This window comes from Bombus vancouverensis, chromosome 4, assembly GCF_051014615.1.
Source record: "Bombus vancouverensis nearcticus chromosome 4, iyBomVanc1_principal, whole genome shotgun sequence".
In the NCBI taxonomy this organism is placed as follows: domain Eukaryota; kingdom Metazoa; phylum Arthropoda; class Insecta; order Hymenoptera; family Apidae; genus Bombus; species Bombus vancouverensis.
The window spans coordinates 6580821-6600387 of NC_134914.1; the positions used below are offsets into that span (position 1 = coordinate 6580821).

Here is a 19567-nt window from a genome sequence, read left to right on the forward strand (position 1 = left end):
GCAGTGACGCGTCGCGTTATGCACAACAAAGACTTTCATTAAATTTATATGGTGATATGACTCGAATAATTAATTGCTGCTGGACTATTCGCTATACGTATGTGGATATACAGGATCTGATCGAATAACACGTAAAAGTGGACACGACGTGATTGCTCATGGAAAAATAGGAAAAAGATATAGAATGAAATTTGTATATTCTCGGTTTAGTTTTCGAGGAAACCGAATTTGAAAATTTATCAAGTATACTTGAACTTGACTAGCGAGCCCAGAAATAAATAATCAATCTGAGAGTTCTATAATCTCTCGCAGGTTAGGACAATATTTGCTTGATATTCGTGCTGTTATTATGCTTTTAAAATTTCTGTTGTGATTTAAAAGCTTTTTCGACAAATCATAGATAGTAATGAAGAAACTATGTTTTAGTGAATAATTCGTTGTTATAGATTCGTCCACTTAAGTAAAAAAAAAATATCATAACGTTGTATTAGTATCAGAATGATCGTAACAATTAGAACTCCAACTTTTTCTGTGCACTTCTGTGAATTAAAATTTTATAAATAGCAGTATGTTATAAAACTTTACAAAGAGCAGCCCCTTCTCGCCCGTCTGCTAGTAACATTAAAAAGTGTAATTATTTAACAACATGACGAGTTCCAAGGATGAAAAATGTCTGACACAGTGAGAATCAAGCTAAAATTTCATTACTTATTTGAAAATACAACTTTTAAAATTTCATGAAAAAGATCTAAAATCCCACTAAAAAGAATGCTAGCAAAGGATTGAGAACCATAATAATAAACTGTTAAAAAAAAGTTAACATTCAATTCTAATTCGCCGTAAAAAGTTAAGAGATGTATTATCATTTGGGATATTTTAAAAGGACTCATTTTTGCAGTCGAAAACAGGAAAAGTTTATAACTTTTGCTGCCCTGCGTAGAAAATATTAATACATATATATCTTCTTTTGTGTATGTAGCATAAATGTAAAATTATTCATTATATAATAATTATGCTAATTAGGCTTGCACGTCTTGTCTTCGACTTTTGATGATTTTATTAAACGACATCACGATGATCGTCAAATGCTTCTATTTTTCGTGTGTTAACCAGAGAACAGGTCTCACAGTTATCGAACTATCGATCGTTTCTTCCTGTCACTCGTAAAACGTCCATTCGAAATGAGAAGGAATATGAAGGATCACGATATCCTCTTCTCGGTGAATAACGATCGCTCGTACGTGGAGCGGAATTTATTTTGGGAGACGTCGAACAACTGTCGCTTGCCAAAATGTCTTTCAATACTTGATAAAAACTAGACTGCAAACGCTTATGCAATTTCGAAGAATCATTTTGAAGAGTCATTCTGAAGAATCATTTAAAAGAATTTCGGAAAGATTATTTTGCAATGAGTCGTATATTTTTCATTGTAGGAAAAGTATCGATCATGGACATTATTTTCTGGAATCATTAAGTGACAGTTTTTCAAATGAAAGGGTAATATTAGGTGTAGTGCGTTAAATAATCACTCGGTGTTTAGGTCAACAATATATTTATTAACAAGTGTCTTCTTTTGATCGCGTCGCGTATCGCTCTCGGTTTCGCTAGTCAATCTCGCTGCGCGGTTATAACTCGACTTTATCGCTTCCTGGTTCAAACTTAACTGTCGATTGGATTCGATTCTTTTCTTTTTGTCGCCCCTCAATATCCCCGCGTTTGTTAAGCGTCCGCGATCGTTGCCACGCACGCCTTCTTCTCGAACATTCGACGGAAGGACCGTTTGGATACTGATAGCTCATTAGGCATTTCGCTTCGGCGATATATATTGTTGCCAAGTGCCGTCACAACGACTAAACCAAATTACAAATCGCTGCCATGAATTTTCAAAGTAAAACAATGCATAATAATGAGAAAGAAACGGTGCTTGAAAATAAATTCATTCGTGTTTATTCAGTAACGAAGAAATAGACACCAATGAATAGAAGAATTAATTTTTATAATAGAAGGTCAATATAAATATCTTCACCATCTATTCTCACATATGTATGTTACTGCACAGTTAACTTTTAATTGAGATGCCCTCATTCTCAAGTACGCTTAATCTATACAATATAATACAATTAATTAGCTTTACATTCCACTTTATAGACAAACAGTGTTATGAGAATAGTGTTTTTATCGCCTTTAGGTATCGACCTTACTGGGACGTTTAAACGTTCGATCTATAATTCCAATGCAATGGCATAATCATATAAAAGTATTACTAAATGATACGAAATCTAAGATATTTGGCCTTAATTACGTGTTGCGTATAATAAATACAATAGCTCTTTTATCAGAGATCTCCCCAATCAATTTCTCCCCTCAAGAATTTGTCGCTCTATCAACCATTCCAATCCATTCATTCTAACTCGCAAACAAAAGACGAAACCGAAAAAAGGGAGAGAAAAGCTGGAACATTTAAACGTTCGATCCAAAGCCTAGCATTCCATCAACAACACTCCGTGGTGGGATCAGTCAACGTCCCGGACATTCCATCGGGTCCTGCTTCTTCTTCCTCGACGAGCAGTCTGGAGGCCGCGCATACGAAAGCTCCGGCAAGCAATCTGTTCGCATTCATCACCATCTGCCCCGTTTTACGAGGGAGAGAGAGAGAGAGTTCCAGAAATCGTTCGATTCGCAGCACGCGAGTAGAGAAATTCCCCCATCCCGCAGGAATGGTCTTGTTTCGCTTATGAAACAAGCGTCTCGTTTCCAGAAGCAAATAGCTGCGGTGGACGAGGTTCGTGCGACCACGGAACTGCTGCGACGCCCTCGTTACACATGCCTAAACTAACCAACCTCGAAACTAACCTAACCGCGCTAAGCCTTCCTCTCTTCTCTCTCTGTGTTTCTACCAATTTCTACGGGGTGTTTCAAACAGTTGAAGCTGTGAACCTTAGGTTATAAGTAGAAATACAGTTCTTTCTATTTTTGTGGATATGTATATAAAAAAAAAAAAAAAAATTGTGGAGGCTAACCAGCGATTTGTTTCACTTATTAAATATTATAAATAATATGTGTTGTAACATTATAAGAAGAGAGTTCTTTGTGTTGTAACATTATAAGAAGAGAGTTCTTTGAATATTTTATACACGCATTTTTGTACATTCTATACGTCTTTACGCTTTTCAATATGCCATAGACGCATAAGAATTCGCTTTTTCAGCCAAGCTGATTAATTTGCCTCGTAATTCGCCAATTTCGATTATAAATCATTTTTAAAGCCACCTACATTTGAAAATAGACCATTTGACATGTTATTAGAGGCATGTTAAGCAGTAAAATATATCGTACGTTGCTTGACGTAAGTGTTTCCCCCGTTTCTTACATTTATTCAAAACGAAATGTAACGAAATCTATCGAAGAGCCGTAAAACTTCATAACAAATGGCCCATTCGTTAAGCCTTTTCTGTTTGTTTTAATAAATACTTCTATTGTCCTATTTCTATTGCTGCGGCTCAATTTTGGAAGACCGTGTGCAACAGTGAACAAAGACATGAAATAGCGCCGAAAACAGAGGAAGTGGACGAAACGGAGCAGCTAGGATAAATGAGTGTGCAAGTAGACACTGGATACGTCACAACACTGTTTCAATTTCACTAGCCTGTCTATTCTCAGTGTCTTCTTTTTGGACTTATTCTACAGCTCTTCATTTCGAGATCGTCTCTGTCGTTTGAGAAGCTCGACGTAGAGAAACGTAGAGAAAGTGGTCAAAGACGAGTGTGGTTTATTCAGTGGACGGTTCTGTAGTTCACGTAGTAGTTCTATCGATGTTCTTCGATGTTGCGGTTACGCTCTTATTATGGGAAGAGAGAATAGTATTCTAATGGTGCAAAGGGATGATCATTGAAATTTTTATTTATTCTCCTTTGTTAGTGTGTTTGTGGGATAGCTACTATAATTTCACTGAATTCAGAATTGTTATGTACCTATTTATGGGAATTTTAGTGCTACACAAAATGCATGTCATATACAAAATTATATAAAACATCCAAAATACAGTAGTCGTTTTAATTAATTTTTATTTATTTTCTTTTTTTAAGTTGGCGTTACGTTTTATTTGGTTGGATTTAATTAGCATTTTTATGCTACGGTCCATGACCATTTCGATTTAAAAATTAGTTCGTAAATTACTTTATAGCTGCAGGAGGTTTGCATTTCTGAGGTCCGGATCAATTAGAACCACACGATCAATGGCGATACATGTATGTGTTTAAACCCACGACCTATGATACACACGAACAATTTGTGGACACAGGTTCTACCCTCCTTAGACCTAGTCCCTCCGTTAACCTACAGCATCATCTTGCTAACCTCTCAATTATGAAGGAAGGCAGAATGCTTAAGATCCCCGGGATTTCAGACATCCATCGATTCGTTACTCCAGTCACTGCCTATTATGCACAATTTAACATCAGAACTAATGACTGTTGATGTGCACAACTGGTATTAATCAAGTCAAAATAAAAACATTCAACAGGATGAGGTATCTGAGATATTACTACGTTTAGCGAAAAATGTTGTAGATCAAAGTAGAATCTTTTTAAACGGGACACATTCTGATGTTACATATTAGTTTTTATACGTAAACACATTAAAATTGTTTTAAACGAAACCATATACTCTTTGCTATATTTGTCGATGCAACTCAATTTTTATAAAAAAAAAGCTGTAACTCAGTTAAAAAAATCATTAATTTAGAAGATATTACAATTTCAATATTGTGTTATTGTTGATTTATCAAATTTATCAAAAGACTATGGACTAAACCAGTGTTACAATTTTAGGCTTGTATTAATAATCTTTATCATGAAGAGTGTAGAATAGAAAATACCGTAAAATTTAGTAACCTGATATAGATTATTATCATTTATAACCCAATGATACCGTTTTAGGATTGCAATGATTAAACAGTTGGACGAGTAGAGAAGAAAATTGATAATAAAATAAAAGGAATAGCAAGAGTTGCGACTATCAGCGCTCTGAATGGTGACGTCTTTTAACTGTTCCTATCGCGTTCCGTTTCCTTTCTACCTGTGCCTACACAAACGTAGAGACATCGACGCTGGAAACCTCCTCGTTCAAACAGTCCCAGAACTTAACCGCAAACAGAATCTCGACTACGGTTTTGCCTCTGTGAGGCAAACGACAGAGAGCCACGCCAAGCCACTATCGAAGGAAAGCAAGCGTGTACTGGACGGGATAGAGAATTGTAGTGTAACCGAGCAAAGGTTGATTGTACAAGAGTAGTAAGTTCCTCTACCAAAGTAAATTTTGTTCGATCAAAGCTAGTTTGTTTCCGACCAAGCCGAAAATAGAAGTTGGGCTTAGTGTCTTAGAAATTGGTCTTCTAACTGGAATTAAGTCAATCATAGGCAAATTATACTAATTACGTCCTATTGTGAATTCATTGATTCTAGGAATTTTCTAATAAAACTTTTACGAAACATCCTTTATATTACATAGATTAACATCATTTTGCATACTACATATTTTTATTAGTCAGAAAATCATATCATCCTAAAAATCGTTTATTGTCGTTCGTAAAGTATTGGAAGCTGGTAAATCGATTATAACCGAGGTACAGAAACCACTTCGACCTTTTGGGCAAAGTTTGGTCCATTTTAAACGAAGCTTCCTCTGCTTTCACTACGTGTATGATGTTGGATAGAGCACCTGAGCTTTTAACCGGCAACGAGCATCGAAACTACGCCTTGCCTCTTTCTCAAGGGAATCGAGGAGTGCTAGCTGGCCCTTAGAAAGCGATACGTGGCCCGGTTAACCCCTTAGTGCCTCGGTTTTATGGTTGCGACGTTGTAAATGCATTAAGCCGGCGACCAACGATAGCAAACCCTTGCCTGGACTGACATCGCACCTTGGGAACCACACGACTTAGGAAACCAATGTGATCTTTCATTTTCCGAATACTCGATAACAGTAATAATGTTGGTATTTGAAAAAAGTGTTGGTGTCCGCACATACGAAACATATTTTCTGGACGTAAAATATTCACTAAAGTAAAAGATAAAATATTTTGCATATTTTTCAAAACACATAAGGTATCAATTTTAGCTTGATCGATAAAATGGAGATATTCAATCTATAGAAATTCTCTCGTAGCTTCTCCCATTAATCATGTTCGACGACGGATCGCCATCGTGTTTGAAGAAGCGAGCGGCTAACCGTAGTCGAAGCATCAGCTAATATAATTATGAACACCATTACCAGTGCGTATAATAGGATTCTAATGAGTTAGTAGTTAGCGGATATTGTATTCGATTTGACGAATCGATCGCGCGGAGCATAGCCGCGTAATGGGTTACGTTCTCTCAAGCGAATGAAAATCGATGAAACAAGAAAGTGCGATTTCTGTTGTCGATTATCGATCAATTATCACATTTTTGTCAGAATTACATACATATACGCATATAAATACTTGATGGCTACAGATATTGGCATTGGTATTGGCATATGTATGTACATTGTCTTACAATGAAGTAGTTTTTTACCAGATACAACATTTCGTTTTCATAAAATCAAACTTTTGTAATCATACGAAAGTACTTATTATTAAGCGACACGAAAGGTTCCAGTTCGCAAGTGTAGATTTTAAAATTTACACGAAACTTGAAAGAACATCGGATAGAGATCAACGAACAAACGACTCAGTGTAATGAATGCCGAATTTACTTTGCATCTCGGCAATGGGTAGAGTCGGCGAATTTACCAAAAGGAAACAATTCGTGCGATTCAAGCGTTCTATTGGAATTTCGTTAGCGAATTCTATTGGATTTCATTGAAGTTTATTTATTTCAGCGGTTTCAGAATGGCTTATGAGAACGTTTATGTGAATTAAATATCGTTTGTGCCGGCATTTGAATTTTCGAGATAATTAGACTTGCATTTCTCTGTTTATTATGATTTTAAATAGATTAAGGTTCAGGATAAGATAAAATTGATTTTATATGACAATTACTGTAACTCTTTATACATCTGTAATCTTTTATAGAGATCGGTTAATGAAAATTGTACATAAGAATTTCCCCGATTTCAAATGATGATCAATTTTCATTTTGTATATATTATTAGATAATATTCATAATATTTTATAAACACCGAGAATGTTTCGTATAATCGTTTCATAAACTGCACAAAAGTCCATTCCTATGGATGCTTTGCAATCACGTACACATATATTTGAAATTAAACTTCAAACATGGTACAAATTCTAATTAATACAAATTTTCTTCGCATCTTTTAATAAAATTTTTCAAGATATTTTGCTGCGAACAATAGAAAATGCACAATAGAAAATGGACCATTACTCAATGCAACAAGTATCTGCTCATAATGGCATGAATGCGTTTCGTGCTTGGGAATCCGCGAAATTTATCATCTCACATATTTAGAATGCTTTTCGCTGACCTGTTATGAACAAAATTTCACTCTGCAACTGTTTCACTATTCCTTTTAATTTTGTTTTTTTCTTCTTAAAAATCGTCAACTCTTCAACGCTATTTGAAAACCATTCGGCGCGTGACAATTACGTGTTAAACGAACTATCAATCACATTTTATATGAAACCAAAAAGTGGCTCAATGCCTGTGAAAGGAAGTACATTTATTATCCGAATAAACGTGCGATTGGTGGTATGACGAGACGAAAGGGTGAGTCGTGACGCATTTTCGCGAACAATTCGGAAACATTGCCATGAAATACGCATTCTACAATTCCGTGGGTCGCATAATGCGATGCACAGAAACCGTGGCTAACCCCTCTCTCTCCCTCTTTCCCTCGTTCTTACGCACAGAAAAATTCTTTTCCGCCCTGACGACATTTCAACGACGTCGGAAATGCGTCGTTCGTGGAACGCTTTATCGAATTGGAAAACTGCTCGTCCAAGCACAAGCAGTAAAAAGTGTACGTGGCTGTCGCGATCTTTTAAAAGAAACCTTCTACAGCACGAAATTCAATCCCGTTTACTTGTAAAGAAATCATCGGTCCTCAAGCTTCGTTTTACAATACTTTTGTGTTGTGTCGTTAAGTATGCCACGAATATTTGATCTACAGTTCTATGCATTCACTATTGTTCAAGTAACGTTGTCATATTATTTGAGTTTTTCTGACTGAAATATTTCTCGTGAAAGGTATGACGACTACATTTTCGTTGACTTTTTGGCTTTAGAGCTAGAAGAACCATAAAAATGTTGTCCAATAATTATCGTAGAGACTTGACTTCATCTAAATTGAAATAGTTTTTTCCTCTAGGACAGTTAATATTTCGCGTATTTCTTTCTTTCTTTGGATATCTTTTTACCCATACAAGAAAAAATCATATCATATCATATATATATTATTTATCTGCACGTTTGTTTTAGTTGTTTCGTACATATTTTTATAAATTGAGAATAAATATTTGATCATGCGTCGTAATAATTTCCACGTGTACCTATCTGCATATCGAGGTTAAGATTTTATTTATTTCAACGAAGGTGACTTTTGCAAAGGTACGTAGATTGAGAATGTTAATCGAGAAACACGATAAAAATACATCATTTCAAATGATCAAAGGATTATCCAGCGGAATAATTTCATAATTTATTCGATCCTGTATGTTTGAAAAAATTTCAATAAGATAACACACGCGATGTTGAATATCCGGCGAAAAAATCGACGTATTAAATACGCTGTATCTCTTTCGCGCCAAAAATATTCTACGGATATTCCAATATCTCTTTCCAAAGATTTCTTTTATCTTTTTGAACAAAGTATTGCACAGAGAATATTGAAAACTCCAATGAATTCATTCCGAGTGCAAACAAACCCTGATAGAACGGTATCGATAACCATATCGTACGGATATTATTTTGAAAAAATGCGGCCAATTATCCTGGAAAACGATATCGTTGCTAGCTGATGAAAATCTCGCTTCTCTTTCGTCAATTCGTATACGAGATATTTATTATAATCACCTGATTTAAATACATTTGTAACACTTCTGTATTAGCGGCAGGCGTTGGAAATTAGCTTTGAGTTTTATATTTGTGATCCATCCATTTAGAGAAAAGTTTCTATCAATGTAAATCGTTATTATAAGAATATCAAGAATACAACTATCAATGTCTGTTTTCTATAAAGTAAGAGAGATCGAAATTGAATTTTAATCAAAGTTACAGCTCGAATTATGAATTAGGTTTAGGATTAATAAACTAGCAATTATTCCACTCTTGCGACTGTTTGCTAGAAAAAACGCTAGACTATCTCAATACTACGATAATGCTATACAAATTCTAATCAGATTTTTATGCAAATTTATATCTTTGTGAATATAGGGAAAAGCGTGGAATCCAAATAATAATTTATTTCATTTATGAAAAGATTACGACAAATATACCACTTCCTAAATTTAATGTATTTATCCGTTTTATAATCCATTTTTGCGCCTTCAAATTTTGCGTAAATCCACAATCTCCTAATTATGATTTATCACCTTGTTGCGACTTGAAACAATCTGCAACGAGTTGAACGTCGAATTATGTAAATTCCCATTAGACCGTTACAGAGGGGGGGCGGGGGCGGAGGGAGGAAGTTTCCGTTGTAAAATCTTCGATCGTCGTAAAAGACCAAAGAAACCATTATCGAGTGGTAGGAAGTTCAGAAAGGAACTGCCACGGCTTATGGCTCGTTGAAACAACGGAGGAACATAACGCTCTTTCACGCCGTCCTTCGTGGTTCGTTGTTTCGCGGCCTTTTTCACGTGGAATGGATGAACAAGGTGAAACGAGGAGCTGAACCTAGGCAGGAAGTAGTGGCTAAGCGAAGTGACGATATTACCAACAGTTTGGCCGCGTTCAAGTTAGAAAGCAGTTTGCATCTTAATTAAGTAATGACATCATGCAGAGGACAGTTGATGAGAGCACAGTTCAACCCTCAACGTCCTCCTCCCACTCTGTTCACCACGCTGCGCTGCTTTGCTTTAGATATACGTACATACAGGGTGTCTCAGAAACTATGTTACAAAACGATATCTCTGTTACTATTAATAATACGATAATTCGTTCCTGAAATATTTCATCGTATCGTAAAGAGTAACAGAAATATTGCTTTGTAACAGAGTTACTGATACGTGCTGTGTAATACATACATTCTCACCATGTTTATGACAACTTTTATCGCTTGAAATATTTTTGGGAACATGTTTATGCGTCACAGTTAAATTTTATTCGATGCCGTTTTATTATACGCAACATTAATTAATTGTAATTTAATTTAAAAAAACATTAAGTAAAGAATATTTTAATATACGCAACATTAAAATAGTTGTGCGTAAGCAACGAAATCTTATTTCTTTTAAAGTTGCTGATACATATAATTATAATGTAATAAAGCTTGTTTCAATTCGGCTAGTTCTATCGAACGAACCCATTTAAAATATCTGGGAACCATATTGTACGAATAAACTGAGGAACAGTAATTAAGAAAATTGTTTGGTACTGCTTAATTCAATCGGATCAATTCGAGCGAATTAAACTGGTGACATTAATTGCAGGAAAGCAACCATTCACGGGGACGGAACGAGCCGCTCCTGGAAATCTGAGATTGAGTAATGAGCTTTATGTCAATGACAATGGCGGAAATGTAAGGAAAAAAGAGGCGGTCGTGGCATGGACATACCGGCAAAAAGCCAACGGTCGACCACGCGACCACGTATATAACACATATAGTAAACAGGAAGAAGGAAACGAGACTGCACACGCAGCGTTTAGCGCGTGCCATTCACCGCTTGATTCCTGATGCCATCGCGATTTCTCGCATAAATATGCCATTTCGTAAGAAACGATGCGTTCGCTATTATTTTTTTAAAATTATTAGACTTTCCGCATTATGAAAGATGGGAAATCTTCGTAACCCGTCAAAAAGTCAATGAACTAATTTACCAACTATGACTAACCCATAAATACCTAATTAACAAAACATTCATAAAAATTATTTTTAAGATATATCTTTTTCTATTTGCTTTGATTAATTCATAATAAGAAATCACGGCTAAATATCTTTTAAACCTAAATATTCTCTAACCGGTCCAACCTGCCGCTAACAAAATCATTTTATCTTCAAATTCTTTAATTCTATATTCTATAAATCTTTAAATTCTTTAATTAACTATAAGAGATACTTGCCCACTTCCTTTCCAGATACATATAAATATTTATATCCCCAAGGATAAATGGAATTCAAAATCTGTCCACGTCGAAAGACATTCGCATACCGTTCCACGAAGGTTTCGCGAAGCGGACATACCACGAAATCCCCCTCGTTGCTTGCTTCTCGAAAGAGTTCGCATCTACGGTGTCAATTCGAGGAAGGTCGCGTGGACACACCTGCTCTGTCTCGTCGATCCCGAATAGAAAAGAGTTGTTCAAGTCCCCGTATCGATATCCCGGAAAGCTCCGGTTGCAGCCGCGCGCCCGTTTCACCGGAAGAATTGAAATTCCGCTCCCGTCGCCTCGGTTTCTCCTCTGAAAGCACTCACGAAAGCCGGTTTCACGATTCTCGCCACTGTCAGAATGTTAGCTGTCGATGCACCGTATCAATTGACGAACTGCCCGTCAAAACTGAGCACCGAATTTTCCTCTTTTTTAACGATGGATATGAACTACGTGTAGGTGTTTATACACAGTGGCTCGTGAAATTATTCGAACACCTACTGTAGGAAATTTTTATATATACATCGTGTGTGTTAATAACATACGCAAACAATATGAGACGTTTCGAAATTTGATTATCACAGAAACGAGTAGAGCGTGGGTATCTATGCAAATTCATATTGTTATAAATGTATCTTAAAATATGAAACCTGAAAAAAAAATTTGTTTCGCCTGCTAAATATGTTACTAACTTCTAGCTGATATCTTGATATTTTCTGTGCGTTTCTATGAATTCTTGCATCGGAAAATTTACGCGGTCTATGATAATGAGACGCGATTGTAACGATTATATCGGTCAAATTTGAGATGAATCGAAAAATGTATATCAGTAAAGAATTAGTCAGCAGTAGTATAGCATGAGCATCTTAGCCATATAATAAGTTTTAAATATAGTCTCTATGAATATCGAGGTTTATTAATTAACTTATCAATTACTTTTGTGATTTCTGAAATATATATATATATATATATATATATATATATATATATATATATACTTGCATTAAATATCTTCTAATTTCTATATATATTTTCAGATTGCTTGCTAACTTTACCAACATAACCATGGTAGGTGAATGTCATTACAATGCTAATGAAATTTCAGAGTGTTTCGCATAACACGCATAATGAGTTTTACCACTCGATAGCCTTAAACGGGCAAAACTGCTAACTCCTACGAACTTCTTCGCACTTGATGTTTAACTGCACAACTTTTAACACAATTACTTTAACGTTCGAGATTTTGCACGGGGCCGTGTATTATGGTCAATTCTAATTTGTTAGCCAAGATTTATTTTAGGGTCTAGATCTCTCATCCCTAGTGCCGATCGACGTTTTCTAAAACTAGAATCGCTCGAATTTACTGCCCTGAATATTTCCTGCATTATATTTATCCAAGCAGTTCTACGATTAGATTGCTATATAACCGTCGTGCGAAAAAAAAGCAAAAGAAATTTGCAAGATAAGGAATTTTTCTATACCTTTCATATGTTTCATTATTCTAGATTGTATCTTTATCGCCTATCTAAAATATAGCATATACACCCAGAATATAATATATAGATATATTATACCTATAGTTAACGGATTTGAAACGTTAGAAATTGTAAGTGCGGAATTTAATCTTAAAACTTTAGGTACACGTTGAGAATTTGAATATTTTCACATTTTATTTTACAAAAAATATATTGCCTCAATGTTTTAAATTTTTCAACCCATACTTAAAATTGATATATATTATTATATTATACATACAAATTATTAATCTAAATATACAATATAAAATTTGTTACGTATTATTATTATTATTACTGTTACATATTATGTCCCACTGATACTTCAAACATTTAAATAAATTATTTGCTGCCTTCAACTTATTTGTGTTCCATGAATATACATATAGTACATAGATGAAGAAAGAGATAGTGCACTACTGTATGTGTGCGTGCCAATTCACGAGCGAACCTATTTAGGATACATAAGATACATACATTTCCTTTCACTCTCTTAGGAAGAATGTTACGACGTAAACTTGGCCGCAAGTGAGAGCTTCTAAACCTGTAACCACTCTCTATAATGCAATCTTTTCGATTTCTCATAAGACCTTTTAACATCTCACCGTAAATATAAATGAAGAATTCACATGTTATTAGCAATCAGTACTTACATACTTTTTATTTTTGAAGAAATAGTTTTCATACGAAGTTAGAAACGTTTTCTCGTAGAAATTTTATTAACGTGACAGAGTGGGCACAACTCTATGTAGTTTTTATTCTGTGTGAAATAATGATATATTTAAAACTTAATATTGATCAATGACGAATTGTTACAACATTCTTGCACCGATACTTTTATGACTTTTTATCAAATTTACATCAAATCTTAAATTTCATAAAAATTGTTAAAACGTATAAAAATCCGAACGTACTAATTCTACCAGAAAACAGATAGTCTTTCATAAATAATATATATTCATACATATACTTGAAAATATATATTCGAGTCCTTGATCTTATTACAAGAAAGCGCGGAAATGTTAGGAATCCATAAATTTCAGAATTCTGTACACCGCTTTGATTCTCCCGCATCTGGAATACCGCTCTTCCATCTGAAATCCTTTGCACATCACGCATGTTGTCTCCATTCAGAGGATTCGACATAGGTTTCTGCGTCCTTTTCCCACAAAATGACAAAGCCCGTTTCCATCTCTTGCCATAATTTCGACCCGCTGTTAATATCCCTGGGATTATTCACCTTAGAGCAACGGAGATTCACGGCTGATGCTATATTCGTATACAAAATTGTAAACCATTATACCGACTGCCCAGAGATTCTTCAATTTGTTAAGCTTACTGCTCCATCCCGGTCTTTTAGGAGATTCCCAATATTCCACATTTCCTTGTGCAAAACTAATTATGCCTCTAGTATTTACATTAATCGTATTTGCGAACATGCTAATTTATTTGCCCATCGATTAGACTTTTTTCGTGAATCGTTTTCTGCATTTAAGAAAAATGCTAGAAATGCTATACGTAATACTTCCGCGCCATTTATTATTAGTAGACCTGTTATTATTAGTAATTTTAATTATTTGTTCATTTTATATTATTGTATTCTTCTTGTACGAAAAAGTACCACTCTTATATAAATAATAATAGTAATAATAATAATGTTCAACCCTCGCCTGCTTTTAGTCTTTCGTTAAAAAGTCATTCTCATTTTCGTTAAATAATTCTCTTTCGAAAGCAAAAAGACAAAAAGTTCCGTAGAAACTCAAAGAGATTAAAAACCAAACCGAATTTTCCTCAGTGAAATCTCTTTCTTCTCTTTATCTGGCTTATCCTACGACACGATTCATCTTGTTTTCTCAGGCATGTCGCTCAAAATAATTGCGCGACCCAATTTTCTAATTTGAATGTGCCTCGTACCGCGCGCATCGCAATATTTGTTAACGCGATTACGTGCGTTGCGTTGTCTTGCTACGAACAGCCGGCCCTGCTAGTTAAACGGCTGCCACCTGTTTCCGATTTTCTGGTCAGTCGTCGCGTTTTCGGACGCGCAAACTAGTTTCTACGTTGCAGAAGATTTTTACGATCGCCGGCTCAACGAAATGTTCTCCCTTCATACAGACTGTTCCAGTAACTATGATACAATCAGCAAGGGAGCGACTCTACGTGAAAAAATAAATCGAAGATATAGAACATTTTTTCGCGTGGCTCTTTATTTTCGAGAAAATCATAATTGAAAATTTGTTGGGTATATGTAGACGAGGATGTCTGTTATTTTCGACTTTTGGATTTTTTTCACGCCACCCTCTAGAAGAATTCCAATTAATACGAAAACTAGTTTGCACACGATTAGAGCTCGGTTGGATAAGGGAAAAACGTGCACCTAGGCCCTTAAACATTTTAATGATTATTTAAACATACATAAAGTCGGTTTTATTCGATTACCTTCCAAGTTATAGATTATGTCAAGAAACGTGTCAGATAAGAGATGTAGATCTAGACAAGCAGTGTGTTTTGTATTCTATTGCCTAACTTTTTTTCGCGAGACAAACGTTCCAGGAAAAAAGCTTCGACGAGATAGTAAAATTCTTTTTTAATTTTAGAAATTGAAATTTGTGCTTTGATCGTTTTTCGTCGATAAAAATTTAAAAGAAAATATACCTTTTTTATTTTCGATCCTGCACTACTTTCTAGAAAATGAAAAAAATTCCTGTAAAAAAGTAGCCTATCTACGAGAACACTCGTGTTTAGAATTATTTAATCAGCTGGTCTTGGATTCCGTTTCGCGACAAAGACCGTGACGGATAAAGTTTCGTTGCTGCAAACTTGCTACTGTATTCTATAATTGGTCCACGTGAACAGCGGCTTGTAGTCCAATTCCGTGCACGCGTTCCTACTACGCTCGTTTCGGCTTGCCCTCTTAGCACGAATCTCGAAACCAGGTTTGTTTGGTCAGCGGTTTTGTTGATTTTCATGGGAAGATAGGGTTGGGAGGACATTTTATATTTTTGGGATACTTCAATTCGTTTCACCGAATGTTTTGCAATGGTGAATGAACAAAAAAAATGGTGTAGCTCAGATTTGCTTGTAAAATCCTGTGCAAATTTGTAAGAGTCGTAAGAGAACTTTCGTAAGAGAACTTCCGAATCTAAAATTGAAATATATTAGAATCCATTGTTGTCAATTTTAAAAGTGTGCGATGTTCGAATGTATACTAACGTGTTCTTACGTTATTAGTGAAAATATTCTAATGCAAATCTAGTTTCTATAATATTTTGTTTTCTCTCGAGGACATATGATATATGATCACGACTTTATCATGTTGGTATTTTGCTGTATTGTATGAAGCATCTCGCGTGACCGCGGTAAGATTTAAAGTATAGTTTTTATGATCTGCTTGCTGATAATTTCGATTGCGTTCTTAATATTTCATGATTAAGTTCTGGAATTAATGAGCCGGCGGAAAGTATACGTTACTGCCTCTCTTTTCCAGATTATTTAGTCAGCGTGTAGCTTTAACGCTAATTTTCGGTAGAACAGAAGTTCAACAGACTGACGATAATTAACTCTTTAGAAAATATAGAAAACTACATACGTATATTTCGTTAATCAAATTTACCAACAAAAGAATAATAAAAAATAAGGATCAGGTGTTTGTTTCATCTCATACCACCGCGCCAACTAATTTTCAATCTATAAATTTTTAACGAATACAACGAAAAATTCATTCAGCGTGTGAAAATACCATATATATAACCGAAAGAAACTTACATACGAAGCTTCTACATTACATGCTCATAATTACATACTCGCAATTATATACAAAGCTTCAACGTTTCTAAATCTTGAAGAATAAAAAATCTGCAATCTCCAAAACACAATTAGGTCATAGAGACCTAAATACGATACGATAGATGGGTTAACGGGTGCAGCCTACACGTCTAGACACGATCGCCGTTACTCGGGCGAATGCGTTGCGAATTATAGAATGGCGTCACTTTCACTTGGCACAACGGTATCGTGTGCGTTTATGTATAGACGTTTCGCTGCGCGTGTCTATTTGCCGCTCAGCTATTTCGGGTTTCCCTGCATCTCTTGGTCGTTTTCGCGCGCTAACTCTATCGAGGCCAGAACTTACGCGCACAGTCGCTCCTATGTTCTAATTTAACGTTCTAATTTGACGTAACCGCGTTAAGAGTACACCCGTGTGTCTGCCACCGTACAAACGTTAAGATAACAAGCGGCCGACCGGAAGCCAGCATTTTTTCAGCAAATGCTATAAATGTTCGAGCGTGACCACTGGTGTTGGGATCGATTCAAATAGGACACTCTGTACGCAATTGTACAAAATGCTCATTACATAAAATAAATCACTCGTTCGTTGCAATAATGACGTAACTCGAAAATCACGATTTTAGGGGAAACGAACGTTCGAGCGTTTTGATCCGTTATAATTATAAACCACGTCCATTTTGAATGAAATCTGAATTATTTCTGTTTTGTACAGCAACTTTCTATATATAAATTAATAATATAAATATAACTGTCTCAAGTTATTCGATGCTAAAGTCATAAAGTAATTTTCAAGAAGCGGTGTAAAATTCTTAAGTTCCAAGGTGTTTGTGATTATACGTTACTCGGTTTTTACCAAAACATACAATCGTTTCTTGTTTGTCATTCATTCGTCCGAATGACACGATGGTGATGGACGTTCCAGTGACACGCAGATCGTTATGACAGAAGAGCCAATTAGGCTTGATGCAAGCATCGAGCGTCGTTACGATTTTCCATTGATAACGGTGTACGATTCGACAGCTTTATACTTCCAATAACAGGGTTGCACGTTCACGTGCATTGCATCCTGAGAAATATAAAACCGTCGACTTAATATTGCGAAATCGCAATGACAGTGTTTACATTGGAAGATACCACTATCGTGAGTCAACCGTCAATCGTCTGCAATTTGTCATGCAACTCTATACGGTCTTTAATCCTTTCCACGGAATTAGTACCTCTTTATTCTCAACATCTCCTACATATTTGCTATACAAAAGATAGATACATAAATAGATATATCGCATCTCAATATCGAAAATTTCAAATCTCCCAGATTCCAAAATTCTTTCGCCACAAATTTACTGAGAAGTGCATGGTTAACGCGTTACTAATTGTGAGTTGTACATCGTGCGATATAGGTTTGAAGTTAATTCAGCTTGACTCAGCTAAAGGAATGTGACGCTTGAGTGATGATCACGCTCGCGTAGAGAACTTCCCACAGGCCTCTCTACTTTTTAATCAAACTTTGTTAATTTGTAGAACTCGTTAACTTGAGTTTGCCCGTACCTATTTTGAGATTGAACACTAGTAACTTATGAAATATTATTAATTAACGTAAACCATGTCTTACGTTCGATATGGATCACTCGCACGATAATACGACTATCACGTAGTCATCAACCTTCCGCAGTTCGAAGTTTAACTAAATTTGAAATTTTATTTTATTCGATTTTTCGTGTTATGAATTAATTTAACAGAGCTACGACAATATAAATATATCGTTGGTTATGGAAATATAAAAATTTATTCAAATTATAAACAAGTTTTGAAAGTGGTATATGTATTCAAAATGAATCAGTTGAGGTAAAACAACAAACGTCATCCAGGCTGCAAGGGGTTAAATATTGGTCGCGATTGTTCGCATCGACAATTTAATTAAAGTATAAATAAACTGTTAAAAACACGCTGCAATTGCTAAACATTTATTTTATAAAGTACGTATTTATTCGTTCACTTTCGTTCATTATTTATGTACATTACACAATATTATATATTTAACGATACGTGTTAAAAAGTATTTTTGTAAACTTTTTCTTACTGGTAAACGATGCTTATGACTTATCATTGTAATGAAAAGGGAAAGTAACCTTATTATCAACATAATAATAAATTTTAATAATTCCGAGTCAAAATGAAAAATATAGAGCGCTATTTTACTTATAATCGATAACACGGTACTTTAAAAACATATTCTTAGCAGTGCCTCAAGCTGTGTTGTACTAAATGACCAATGGTTTTGAGGATTTTACTATCCCTATTGTTCTCTTTCGTGGGCTGGTTTGGAACAAGTGTGACCCAGTTACTCGTTGAAGTATACAGCGGACGAATCTAGGAACTTCACTCAACCGAAGTAGACATAAATTCAAAATTTGCAAGCACAAGCTCGGTCAACCTCTGTCAATTAACCTCTATGATTCAACCTCATGAGTGATTTTCTGTCTGAGTAATTCTACAATGGTATACATGTACTTTGGGAGAGCTTCGTAAGCAGGCTGTGTATACTCCTGTTTCAAAATACCTGCATACGTAGGTAGGTTACAACGCCTACATTTTCAAACATAGCCATTTAGATCAGATTGCGAGGAATTGTCTTACATTTTCTAATATCGCTTTTCTTTCTTCAGATATTAAAATTGTGCTACTGAGATACGACTCCCAGCATTATATTAGTAAAATCCAAAACCAATCTGGAAGTGTATGTAAAAGTTATACGTAATTTAACCTTATTTTTTTATTTTTTAAGGTATTTTTAATATTTAATCTTAAATAACGAGACTGATACATCGTTATATAACGTTACGTATAACGAGTTATACGTAATTTAACCTTATTTTTTTATTTTTTAAGGTATTTTTAATATTTAATCTTAAATAACGAGACTGATTCATTATGGTAATCTAATAATTCTTCGGAATTTTGACTATTTGACTGCAGTCTTCCTATTGGAAGCTTTGTCTTATTATCGTTACTTTT

General features: G+C 35.2%; 1 protein-coding gene and 1 long non-coding RNA gene across 3 annotated transcripts in view; both read right to left on the reverse strand.

The window, feature by feature from the left end:
- The window catches only part of Fur2 (furin-like protease 2), a 413482-nt gene that overhangs the window by 331550 nt on the left and 62365 nt on the right, over nt 1–19567 (reverse strand). The gene's annotated exons all lie outside the window — the stretch shown is intronic.
- Nucleotides 1–19567, reverse strand: part of LOC143302633 (uncharacterized) — a 134880-nt gene that overhangs the window by 91697 nt on the left and 23616 nt on the right. The gene's annotated exons all lie outside the window — the stretch shown is intronic.